Raw genomic sequence first — 12,579 nt, forward strand, 5'->3', positions numbered from 1 at the left:
ACACTTAGACCCATGATTGGCCACTGCAGTCATGTGCTTTGATGGCATGCAACCATGCTACCTGGAAGTAAATGGGGACCAAAGCAGCAGGACGCATAAGAGGCGAGTAAAGGCTACCTTATTATCTTCTAAGTGGACACTGTGTTTTTCTGTGACCTTCCACTTGTGCATTTTTTGGATAAGTGACACTTCTTTGCAATCACAGTAAGCTGTAGGTCCAATGATTTTTTTCAGGTATTTTGCAATGGTTTCTCTATAAGACATTGAACATGGCAGAAAAAAAGGCACAGGTTAAAATGAGTGAATAAACAAACAATGCCTCTAAAAATGTATGTACCATAATGCTGACTACTATAGTTTTGTTTTTTTTGTTTTTTTTGGGGGGGGGGGGGAGAGAAAAAAAACTGCACAATAAAGGGTGTGCTAAGGAAACCTAATAACCCTCAGATTTCTAGTTTGAAAAGGCATAGGCCAGAATGTGGGATAGACTTATTCTATGCTGCTGCCTGCTGCGGGTTCCACTTGAAAACCTCAGAAAGTAGCTGCACGCACCTTAAACTTGCAGGTTCTTTTTTTCACAAACAAAAACAAATAAAACAACTAAGTAGGAGGTAAATGTACATCCATGGAGACATCCAGACTGGACTTACATCGGCATTTGAGTTCCCAATGGTTTCGAGATATTTTTTAAGAAGGAAAAAGTTCTGAATGTTCTGATAATCTTCACAATTCTCAAGATAGCTTTGGAGCAGCAGGTTCAAGGATACGTCTAGTCACAACTGCATAGGCATAGAATTAGTGACACAAAGGGACTGCTGATCCTGGGGAAACCCTCTTGTCCTTTAGTTTTTCTCTGAAGTTGCCTTGGGTAGGAAAAAAAAGCAAATATATCAGATTTGCCAGAAGCTAGAGCACAGTAATGCTAAACCAAGGCACACCGGACCCACTCACCCAACTATAGTCAAGTTTAATAAGATGCAATATTTTGTACCTATGTTGAAGACAGACTTATTAAATCACATTAAGGCTACGTCTCCATGGGCGTTGCGGTATTCCGCAGCGGATCTCCACCACGGGAGCAGCAGCCTGGAAGCAGGAGCCTGGTCAGCCTATCTGCAGGCTGCAGTTTGCCGCCCGCAAGCAGAGAATCGCTATGATTCTCCGCTCGTCGAAAGTGTGCATTATATTCCCCTCGGCCTGACTATCGCCACATGGTACACAATGCAAACCCGCCCGTGGACAGGCAGCTTAACGGTGGCTTTCGACAAGCGTATGCATAAAACGCATGCAGTAATGTGACTTTTTTGCACTGTGAACGTTGTGATATTGCGTGGCTATATGTGTATTTTCTTGTACTTTTCATGCTGACCGAGACTGTCCACATGGGTGTGGGACACAGCCATGCCCTAAGTAAAAAGGCTATTTAACCTAATTAGTCCCTGGTGTATTCTTTTACCCACATAAATCGCACAGTCTCAGGTGCACATTTGCACACTATCCATAGCAAGTCTGCAGTAAAAAGGGCATGCTGCGGTTTGTTTTTTTTGTGCACACTAAATATCCCCCGTGCGTTGCAAATATGCCCATCTGAAACTGCCCCAATACCTCTGAAAAGTGCTCTAAAAGACAGTCACGGGCAAAAGAAGAATTAAAATCCGCAGGGGATTTTAACTCTTCTCCTGCCCGCGGATCCGCACCCCATAGGGATGCATTGACCATCCGCGGGCAGATAAATACCCGCGGATGGTCAATAAAAGTGAATTTTTAAAAAATGGAGCATGTAAAAAAAAGTGACATGCTCCATTTTTGTGCGGGTCTCCCGCGGGGACAGCTCCCGCAGGCTTCTATTGAAGCCTATGGAAGCCGTCCGGATCCGCGGGAGACTTAAAATAAGAATAACTTACCCGCAGCGGGCTGGGCACGTCTTCTCTTCCTCACGGCCGGATCTTCTTCCTTCAGCTAGGCGGATGTGCCCTGCGCATGCGCGCGGCACGCTGCCGACGTGCCGCCGGCGTGCCGAGTACATCCGCCGGCTGAAGAAAGAAGATCTGGCCGTGAAGAAGAGAAGACGTGCCCGGCCCGCTGCGGGTAAGTTATTCTTATTAATTCTTATTTTAAGCACTTATGTCCGCGGGGCAGGAGAGACCCGCTGTGGGATTCTCCATGTAGAATCCGTAGCTGGCCTGATTTTCCCCGTGGACATGAGGCCTCAGTGAAGTCCGCAGTAGCATAAATATTTTCTAGTGATGTTTTTCAACAATTTGTATCAGAAATAATTACAAATGATAAAGATCATAAAAAAGAGTAGAGAAAGACATACATCATTTTATAGTGGGAAATGGTAAAATACAATCCAATTTAAATCGATCAGCTGCAATGTAAAACTAAATGAGTCACTGATAATTATGTAACATTGAGTTTTATAGTTGATAATATAACGAGAAGACTGGATTGGGAAGTAAAATCTTTTTTCTTTTACGCATGTTGCATTTATAAGCATCAGTGTAGGGTAAGAAACATCTGTATTTAGAAATGAATTCATTAAGTTCACATTCTTGCCTTCTTCTACGATATCGCAATCATATTAAGGTCAATTTCACATGCATGTATTGTAACACGTCCATAATGTGCATTTGTACTACAGACGTGTTACAGATTAAATAATAACCATTTGTCATCAGTATTTCATCAGCATTTGATCTCTTTTTGCCTCTGCATTTGCTATAATTGGTTTTATTTTCTACTGAGAAGATATAACTCTGTATTTTCCCAATAGAAATAATACAAATCAATGCAAATGTGAAGGCACGTACAGGTCAAATAATGACACAACACGGATGACATACAGTTGCATCTCTATGTTAAACACTTTCCATAAACTATAATGAGTTTCACCGAAACCAGACAAAAGTATCACATGGTGCATTTTAAAAATACAGCGGTAAAAAAGTACACGCATGTAAATAGAGTTACAAGTGATTATTCCCAGCAAGAGAAACCAAGTGATTTTGTAGATATGATACCTTTTAATGGCTAACAAAAATACATAATATAAAGGCGAGCTTTCAGACCTCTACAGGGTCTTACATCAAGGCATAGTGAAATGGATTTGAAGAGAAAAACAAAGAAACAAAAAAATGATTGGGAAGAGGACACCCATTTTAACCTCCTTCAGACCTTTCATATTCCCCATTTATGCAAGAATCCCGGGCTGAGGTTCATTCCATTCTTGAGGTTGTCAAATAGACAGACAGCTGACGGACACCAGATACTACACCAAACTGGATTAAGACCCGACTCAGAAATATGTGAGGAAATTGAGAAGGGTCATCAGAAGCCTGTCTTTGGGCACCACAAGACACTTGGACTTGATACCAGAGAACCCCAGGGTTGGAGTATTCTATATGCTTCCCAAACTACACAAAGCTGGCAACCAATTATTAGGGAGGCCAATTATCTCAGGTGTGGGAACTCTCACTGAAAAAATCTCAGGATGGGTGCAAGGTGTCCTAAGATGTCCCATTTATGCATAAATCCTCCTGATGAATTTAACCCTCTGTTGAAAGTGTCAAAAGTTGTTATAGATTTACATTAGCTGGCAAAAAACAACCCAAATAAAGGGCTAGGCATATTATATTGTGATCACAGCTTCAAAAACAATTCTCAATTCCAATCGCACTACACAGCTTCCACATCAACTGTCCAACTATGTGTATAGATAGTGATAGGGATTTTTCCATGTTACGTTAATATGCTGTGGGGCTCCAAATCAAAGGTGGTTATGGCAGCCACCATGAGAAAGCAATAGACACAGGCATCACGGTCGTGTCTTAGAGCAATCTGAGTTTATTGTGTAAATTGACTTAGTCTTATACAGAAAATAGTAGGCGTATCAGTAGGTTAGTGTTACAGAGGTTGACCTGTTTTACTGGTACATAATTTTGTCTTCTCTATAAACAATGCTTTATTTGTTTGTTTGTAGACATCGTGTCTGGTACCCTGATTATCATCACACTCTACATTCTTATCACATGCCCTACCTAGACAGCAGTAAGAAACAAAGCATTCCATACAACCTTTTGATCAGTGTAACGAGATAAACAGGATCTTTGGAGACATGATGGACACTTAAGATTACACCTCTACATAATGTAATTAAGTACTAGCCTAAATGTACAAGCATTTAGCAGACCTTTTCATAGGACACAGAATAGGGTGTACAATTTAGGCCTACAGCCTCCGGAAACGTATATTACAGATGGATGAAATGTATACATATATAAGTTTTCATGTTCATAACCCTCACAGTCCCCCATTTTGAAACAGTCCATCTTGAAAAGAGCCTTTGTAGTGGTGCTATCAAGGGTGCTAAGCCACCCTTGCCGGTCTTTCTATCCTCTTCGCCGGATCCCCACTGTTGTTGCTCTTTTACGTATGACTGTTTTAACGATATCGTAGAGGGAGCGATTCCAGATAATTTGCTTGTCTCTGTATCCCACAGAATGTCCATAAATTGCAAACACTCAAAAGAATGAACAAAAGAAACAGTATTAGTAATGGGTGAAACATAAAATCCATCATCTTTCCTGCTGTAGGTGACCATCCAGTAAAAATATCATACCAGTTATACTCTGTGTCTACCTGGATCTTAGTACCTAGGCTGACTAGCTTATCTCCTACCCATACATTTTTCTAATTCCATAAGGGAGAGGTTAGTAACATCCAAATGCTTTTAAAGGTGTTCAGTATCTATCATTAGTCTTACAATTCTACCTAAGGATACTGTCAGAGTTGACATAGGGATAGCATCTGGGTGCCAGTAGTACCTTAATGTTGCTTCAGCATCTGGCAAAAATGTGTAAGTTTCTGTAAACCAATGTATCACCGATATGTTTTGTAAACTTCCAGACAATGGAGTGATGAGATTATACATACTGGTGGTTCCAGTTCGGTTGGCAACAAAGAATATATATTGGGGGCCAACTTCTATCAGCATATAGATGAAGCAGGTAACACCGTCCAATCACATATGCTGACTGAAGGCTGCTGGAAACATGGCTCATATGCGGCTGTACTCCGTCCGCATGCTAGGCCATCCAGTGTTTCTTCACAGTTCTCTATACCATGGGTTTTATTTTCACTATAAATCATCATACCTGTGAACTTGGGCAACCAATATTGTAAAGCATATAGAGGCGGTCCGAACACCACAGGTAGTACTACAGACTTACACATCAGGCTTGTGTCCTTTACATCATAAAATCATTTCCCCAGTGCTATACTCATCAGAGCATTCTACGCCATCAGCCCGGGGCCGTATCCAGGATGCTACTGGAATTACATTATTGAAAATATTTCTCCACAATTTTTCATTATTTGTCATCACATCTGACTGCTTTGTCCCTCTCGTGAATCATATATACATATTGCAGGCTACATTGTGTATAGTTCATGAATTTACTCATATTTACAAACAAATCCTTTTAAACCGCAAAACCAGATTAAAAAGCGTTAATACATCCTTATCATATCCTAATGCAAGACATCGGGGGAGGAACAAGGAAGGCATGCATTGTGCCTGAACATTTATCAATCTAGAAACATCCTGTCCCACCCCAGCCATTTTATTCTTCATCACCTCTAAATCTATAGAGTTTAGAACCCCTACACCTGTACCAATTCCCCCTAATAGGGTATCATACCATTTTCGTTTTCCTCTGGTGCAGGGTTTCATTGCCTGAAGAGAAATATTATAATGCAATATGGTTTTCTGGCTCTTTGTGGATGATAAGGGGTGTCAAATGCCTGGAAGTTACCCAGGGCAGACATGAAGTGTTGCATTATTTCACCTGTGAAATGTGTACCTCTATCTGACTCGATTACCTCTGGTACCCCGTATCTGCAGATTACCTTATTCATGAGCTTCTTTTCGGTTACCTGCTCATTTACTTTTGTAACAGGGTACGCCTCCAACCTGAAAAACATCAACAACAAGCACATATTCATACTTCCCAACACGTGGGAGCTGAATGTTGTCAATTTGCAATCCCTGAAATGGGTAGAGTGGTCCTGGCAAGTGCCTTTGTGGTCAATTTACTTCTACCCTGTTGCTTACGGCATAGCTCATGCAAAACTGGACAAATGATGTAGCAGCTACAAAGAACCCAGGGGGCAACCCTTTCTCTCTCAAGCATCAGTAGCATAGCTGCCTCCGATAGGTGAGTCTTTCCATAGATCAGCTGGGCCATCATGGGGTACAGGGATCGTGGTAGGCAAGTTACTGACTGTTTGCCATACGCCACCCTGTTCTACTGCTCTCATATTAGTCCATTTATCTTTTTCTTCTTTGCTGGCTTGTGACTGTAATGTCTTTAGTACATCAATGTTCAAATTTTTATCAAAGTCCAAATCATAGTCTCTGACTTGTGCGGTCAGTATCTTCTTTTCTTCTTTCTTCCACGGCTTGAGGGCCGCTGTCTGCGCTGAAGTCTGCTAGGGCGTTGCCTTTTGCTTCTGCACTGTTGGCTTTAGTATGAGCTTTCACCTTCAGGATTGCTACTTTGTCTGGTAGGAGTAGGGCTTTCATAAGGTTCTGTACTGCTACACCATTCTCAATGGGTTGTCCTACAGAAGTTTAAAAGTGTCTGGCCTTCCATGTTGGGCCGTAACCATGATCTATGCCGAATACATACCAGGAGTCAGTGTAAATGGTTACCTTCTGTCACTCTACACGCCTCAGTGAGGGCCTTCAGTTCCGCTTCTTGTACTGAGACATGCGGAGGCATTCTGCTTTTAGAGATCTTGTTGTGTGAACACTGCATATCTGGTGTGGAGTCATCAATCACCCTGGTACCATCTATAAAATACAACTCAAAATATGTATTAACAAGGGGTTTCAATAACTCTTTAAAACTTAAACTTTCTTGTTGCATCAATGCTAGACAATCATGCTGATATTCTATTCCAAATAGATCACGTTCTTATTTGCAAAAAATTTTTTAAAAATAGCTGATCTGTAGTACATAGATCACCTATGCATCCCCCTCCCCCATTTGATCACCTATGCCTCCCCCTCCCCCATTTGAAACAGGATACTCGATTGGAAGAAGAGTAGCCGGGTTCACCATTGAAAAGAAATATTAAAGGGGGGGCATGAGCAAAGCACATTGCAACCTTATTTGACGAGCTAGAGACAGATGTTTAGGTTGTACTTGAGTAAGTATACTCTGGATGTCATGAGGGGTGAGAACCACTAGGGGGGGGTAGTTCAGGACCAACTCAGAAGACTTGTCAACCCTTACTTGTACTGCTGCCACCGCACAGACACAGGAGGGGGCTCCTCGGGCTACCGGAGTAATACCCAAGTGACCGTGGACGTCCTCCATGTTTTTGCGTCAATACTGCTGTCGCATGAAAGGCCAGGGACGGCAGTATGAGACAAGTCCCAAAAAGGTGCGAAGCTTTGGCAGCAGAAGAAGATACAGAAATGGCTTGAACTGCAGCCCTGCGTCGTTCTGTGAGACGTCTGCCTTCTTGAGCTAGACAACAACCTTTTGTTTACAAAGCTGTAATTTTTCCTTTTTAAGCCTTGCAGCCATTTTCTGCTAAAAAAATTTTAGAAGAGAAATGGGTGCAGATTGACATGTTTTCATATCCTCAGCACAAAGCTGGAAAGTCATTAACATATTGCAACAGCACAGTCCCCTCAGGCGGAGTCCAAGCCTGCAGGACAGTTACATAAATGCCCTTTTGTCTGAAAAGGGGCCGGAGATTCAGACTGTCTCCACTCTGGCTTATTATCTATGACCTTAGGGATTTCAATAGACCTTCTACAAAGGCCATACTTAGTACATGTTTACCCATCTCTTCTATGCCCCTATATCCCAGATCTGACTAATGTTGTTGAAGGCGGGCATAGAATTGTTTTACACTTTCTTCCTTCTCTTTGTGTGATATTAGAAAGAGACAAGGAGGATTCTCTCAAATTTTTTTTTTTTTTTTTTCTTTTTCCCCAATGTTTCAGACAAATTAAAAATATTTGACCACTTCTCAATTCTCTATGTTTAATTTAATCCTAATCTGTGCCACAATAGTTTTTCACATAATTTTAGATTATCGTTCCCACTGCCTTCCCTGTTTTACATCTGCTCCTATTCCACCCTCCGCTCCCTGCATCTCTTTCTTGTCTTCATGCTTCCACTCACTAGCCTAGGATCTAGTGAGCATAGGCATAACCGGTTTGTGCCGAGGAGCTCCGCAAGCAGGGCAGCTCTCTCTCCAATCCGGGTTCTGTTGTCCACAATGCCAGCAGGTCCATCCCTCCAGTCCAATGTTTGACCTTGGAGTGGATGACTTGGCATAGGGTGGGGAGGAGACGGTTGGAATTGAGATGAAGGAGGGGGTGAAGATGGAAGAGGGAACTAACCCGACAATGAGAGAACATCTTTGAATTCTTTTCTCATTTCATTTTCAGCTACTGAACAGTATATATATATATAATACAACATACTTCCTGTGTAGCCAAATATAACCAATTCTTAATTCAGATTTCTTTGCAAAGACAAGTAGGTCTTCTAAAGCCCAGTACTCCCCACCCTTTGAAATTTATCTTATCTTCTATAGAACACAGAAACTTGTCCAGACAGATAGCTGTATAACTGGTTCCACTGCCTGTGACTATCTTCCTGGGCTGTCTATTTAAGATTAACCCAGAATGTAATACACTTGCCCCCACCTTACAAAAACTGCAAATTCACACTCACTAAGGGGGGTTTTATTCATTCCTATACGGACTGATAATATGTGAAGTAGAAATTGGGATTGTATTTACTGTACACCAGACTTCCAATAATGAGCGAATTATGTATAGATAAGAAAAACTCTTAGTACCGCGGTTTTTACACAATTTGCTCAGAATAGGCTACCCAATGACAAACACAATACAACTTATGCCCATTTCTACCCACATACTGATATTCACCACACTGCGACCACTCAGCGGCCAATATATTATAGGGGGCTTTATTCCACCCTGGCATAATTAACAATTCATCGGACACTTCTTTGTTCTTAGCTACCGACATTTTCGTACTATTGCGGATTTTCTTAAAAGGCGACATTTTCACACTGTGCCAGATTATCACAAGAAATTCTTCAACTATCAGTTTATCAAAATTTTCCTTTAAAACAAACTAGTGTATTACTCTCTGCGTAATCCTGTTCACAGCGCCATTAATATATATTGCTGCAAGGAGCAAGACTTAGTTCAAATTACGCCTTATAGAGAGTAAGACACTATAAAAGGCTCATACTGTAGTTGACTGGGACCCCAATAAGTGGGATGGGGACCAATATTCATTTGCCAATTTCTTTAGCTATCTTCCGCACCTTATCCTCTTTACCAGCAGTATGGACAATGGCTGGCGGTTTATGTACACCAAGAGGCTTATAATTTTTATTCTTTCACACACATAAAACAATTGTTTGTTTCACTATTTTCTTATGCAGTCTTCCATACCTTATCCTCTTTACCAGCAGTATGGACAATGGCTGGCGGTTTATGTATACCAAGAGGCTTATTATTATTATTATTTTCTTTATACACTCTTCAAATAAAATACTGTTGTTAATTGGAAATGGGATACACTTTAAATAGAACTTTTGCTATTAATTTGACTAAAGTACTTATCAGGTGTTTCAAGTACACAATTATCTCATATTAATATCTTAATTCAATAATATTCAAATTAACACAACCCAATATTTTTGAATTCCACATATTCCACGAATCTGTATATACATATATACACTGTGGTAATCCTGGGCTATTATCTCACACAACTAGTCTCAGGAATAAAATTAGATGCCCCTCCTTTGGTCACTCCATTTGTTCAAGTGAGAGACTTAACATGGAGTCTAAGAGTGACCTTCACTCTATACATTACCACAATATACATATATATATACACCAACATCCACTTAAAATGGAGACACACTTCTCACCTAGGCTGGACTGTGTGTAGGGTGGAGCAAGACCTGTTCCTATTGTTTTTCCCTCCCATCTCCTTACATCACCTAGCTCCACCCCCTGTGGTCTGGCTCAGCATTTGGTCATTTTTGCTTCATTTCGTTTCTGGTTACCGGACAGTACACACCATATAACACAGTCTAACTCTCATACAGGTCCTTCCATTTATACACACACATAAAGACAAAAACATTTGCATGTCAGTTACTAAAGTGTCAGTACTTTTTTTAAGTGTCAGTACTTCCTCACTTGTCTAAAAGTGTCGGTACTTCCCAACCCTGCTTATTTCCCCCCGTCTCAACTACTTCTCTTATACCTATAAGAGGATCCCATCAGGGATTTTATCCCCTGAAAATTTTAGGCTTCCCTGGTACAATTTATACCATGCCTTTCAGAGATCGGCAAGCGGGTTTCATATTCTGTACTTCCTCACCCTGCATATTCTGTACACTGACCATGCAAAGTAACAAATAAAGACAATAACAGTTAAACACCCGCACAGCATATTCAGCCCACCATATGAATTCTTAAAAAGCTTGAAGATTTATAAGAGGCATGCACTTCTTACCCCTCGGACAGGAAAGGAGCAGCCAGGAAGCACGGATAGATTGTGGCAAGATAAAACCTTACCTTACTGCGCAGTTTTTGTCAATCCGTGGTTCCGAGTGGCTCCTTATCCCATCTGGGTCCGGGGGGGTTCGAGGTGTAGGTGGTCCTCTTGTTCCATCAAGCCCCGCGATCGGGCGCCAATTACTGATAGGGATTTTTCCATGTTACGTTAATATGCTGTGGGGCTCCAAATCAAAGGTGGTTATGGCAGCCACCATGAGAAAGCAATAGACACAGGCATCACGGTCGTGTCTTAGAGCAATCTGAGTTTATTGTGTAAATTGACTTAGTCTTATACAGAAAATAGTAGGCGTATCAGTAGGTTAGTGTTACAGAGGTTGACCTGTTTTACTGGTACATAATTTTGTCTTCTCTATAAACAATGCTTTATTTGTTTGTTTGTAGACATCGTGTCTGGTACCCTGATTATCATCACACTCTACATTCTTATCACATGCCCTACCTAGACAGCAGTAAGAAACAAAGCATTCCATACAACCTTTTGATCAGTGTAACAAGATAAACAGGATCTTTGGAGACATGATGGACACTTAAGATTACACCTCTACATAATGTAATTAAGTACTAGCCTAAATGTACAAGCATTTAGCAGACCTTTTCATAGGACACAGAATAGGGTGTACAATTTAGGCCTACAGCCTCCGGAAACGTATATTACAGATGGATGAAATGTATACATATATAAGTTTTCATGTTCATAACCCTCACAATAGTTTGATGTGAAAATATTAAATATCTCTCAAATTAGTTGTTTGCAATTTGTCTGACCGAATGCATCCAGATAATCTGAAAATGGAAAATTTCCCGATTGTTTTGTACTTATGTTGCCTATTCTCAGAATAGAGTCCCATCAGATTGGAGGTCTCTTCCATCAATCAAATTTCTAAGAAAACATTTACTTTTTGAGTTTGGAAACAAAATTGTAATTCAGAAAGTAATAACTTGAATTTCTTGACTCGTGCCAGAACAGAGTGTGAACCAACAATAAGTTGGCGCTATACAAATAAAGATTATTATTATTATATTATTACATTATAAAAAGTCTGGATCTATGGTAGCAGCAAAAAACTAACCTGGACATTATATTTGTAACCATAATGAGGAAGCATTGATCAGACACCAGCGAGCACAGACGTTCACATCTAATAGCTTGAAATATAAGCATCTGAGGCACCATGGCCTAAGGTGGCATAATGCATAACTGCCTACAAAAGCTCCAAATCATAAAAGGCGAATAGTTTGTCAATGTAAATCATTTGTTTGTGAGTGCAGTAGACATGGGGTCAGTAAATTTGAAGGCAGCAGAGTGCTTAACGAAGCTGCCAAGGATGGGGGGGGTGGGGTTTCAGGATTGAGGTCAGCGACCAGAGGTGGAAGGTTACGAGCATGAAGAGGAGGGGTCAATAAGGAAAAAGGAGGAGAAGAAGACAGCATGGTGATCGTGATCGGTTGGAGAAGACAGCGAAAGAACGAAGAATGGAAGAGTGGCAGAAAAGGATTTGGGAAGTGTCCAAGACAGGGGGTCAGAGTGGCTGGAGCAGCTCATGGAATCCAACAGATTGGTGGTAGCGGGCGTGCAATGGTTGCGGCAGGTACAGACATCGTAGTCGGGTCACTGCTTATCGCTGGCATATGGTTCTAGCTCGTCGCAGAAAAGTTTATCAGCAGCATTCATAAGACCTTTAAGGAGGTTGTCGTTCGGAGCATGGTCGTAGAACTTCTCCCAGGCGCAGTAAGGAACAGCTTTCAGCTACACAGCATACCAGATGGCAGTGCAAGTTGGTGCAGAGTCCACCCTTGGCGGAGCCAGAGGACGGACCAGCCGAAGAGTGGATTTGTAAAAAAAAAAAAGCTGTTGAAAATGTTTTTCCAAGGGTTGAGGTTGGTAAACATAAGTTTATGGTAGCATTGAAATTGGTTTT

The sequence above is a fragment of the Eleutherodactylus coqui genome, chromosome 2 (assembly GCF_035609145.1).
Source record: "Eleutherodactylus coqui strain aEleCoq1 chromosome 2, aEleCoq1.hap1, whole genome shotgun sequence".
Lineage (NCBI taxonomy): Eukaryota > Metazoa > Chordata > Amphibia > Anura > Eleutherodactylidae > Eleutherodactylus > Eleutherodactylus coqui.